A 1,493-nucleotide genomic window follows, 5' to 3' on the forward strand; every position below is an offset into this window, starting at 1 on the left:
TGTATTTTTTGTTATCAGTAAAGATTTTCGTAAATCGCAAAACACACCATAACTGAAACAGTAAAGGTAGAACTAAAAAATTATAGTTTGATGGTGAAACCCCATTATCAGAAATCTTAGAAAGATTAGGAAGTGTCAATGCATCAATAAAGATAATTCCATTCTTAATCATGCCATATATTTTTTTTATATTAGAATTATGTAGATACGAAAATATTTCCATGCTTGAGATCCACGCCCATAAATACTCTTGAAGCATCCATTAATTACAACTAAATAAGTTAATTTTGATCACATTTATCAAACATAAACTAAATAAAGCAATTCATGAAATCAACCGGATGTGAATGGTGCCCATCGACCGCATCCTGTTTAGTATGTCTTACTCCCCGGACCTCAGGCACCCACCCGGACCCAGCATGAATCTTCTCTCGTACTATCGTATTAAAAGACAACAACAAAAGACAGACATGGGGCACGATATACATTATACATTTGCAGTTCGGAACAACCTTCTTTCGGATACCCGAAAGAATCAATAACGTTTCAGCATCATACGCTGCATAACGGTATACCCTTTAAATTGGACGCGTTTTCTCACATTAATTGACAGAAAACGAGTTTGATGTCAACTGTCGTCTGCTAGCCAATCAGCAATGCGAAAGTAATCGAATGAAAGACCTGACCAATGAAAACGACGAGAAGTGTCAGCATGCTGGAAGTCCGACCACTGAGAACTATGACGATAGCCAACAAGCCTGAACGGTATCCAATGAAAACTGTGTTACACGCTAAGCCAGGGCGGTGCTGACCAATGAGGATTCACCACGCGCTGGGGAAGTCTCGAGACCACTAAGTTGTGTTTTGACGCGTTGGGGGAAAGGACGACAGCTGAAGCGTGAGTCGTCCATTGACTAAATACCTGAAATACGACCGATTTAGGAGGTAGGTGAGTCGTTCTCTCTTGTAGATGTGAAATCTTGATTTGATGAACGCGGAAAAGGAGAAATTGGAGTTTAAAATGTCAAAATGTGGGCTGAAAGGTGCGAGGCCGGTTTATGGTAAACGCGTCGTCTGCTGGACACTGGTTTATGCGGGCGAACGTCACACTTTTCCATGAAAAATTATCTTTCTCATATCCTTCTCTTTTTTATTAATCAGTAACACGCCACGCCAAACAACACTATCCTTATGACACTTAAATGGTTTTTAAGTAGTAATATGTAAAGTGACTCTAGCCATAAAAAAATTAAAAGCTTCGACCAACGACCAATTGTGTAGCTTCCTACAGATTCTGGGACATGGGGTAGCATTGAAAGGGCAAGGTAATTGTTTTCAGTGGTGATGAAAGTGATGGTTTTGAAATACTCTGTAGGTACGATGTTCAGATATGACTTCATGATGGAGGTTTAGCATCATTTCCTTTCAGTTTAGTTTTTCATTGACAAGCGAAAATGATTATTTATTTTTCACACAGCCATCCAAGATTGCAA

The 1,493-nt window shown here is 39.2% G+C and overlaps 1 pseudogene; it reads left to right on the forward strand.

Moving 5' to 3' along the window:
* The first annotated feature begins 791 nt into the window (after positions 1-791).
* Positions 792-1,493, forward strand: part of LOC119587006 — an 11,851-nt pseudogene continuing 11,149 nt past the window's right edge.

Source organism: Penaeus monodon, chromosome 22, assembly GCF_015228065.2.
Source record: "Penaeus monodon isolate SGIC_2016 chromosome 22, NSTDA_Pmon_1, whole genome shotgun sequence".
Taxonomy (NCBI): Eukaryota; Metazoa; Arthropoda; class Malacostraca; order Decapoda; family Penaeidae; genus Penaeus; species Penaeus monodon.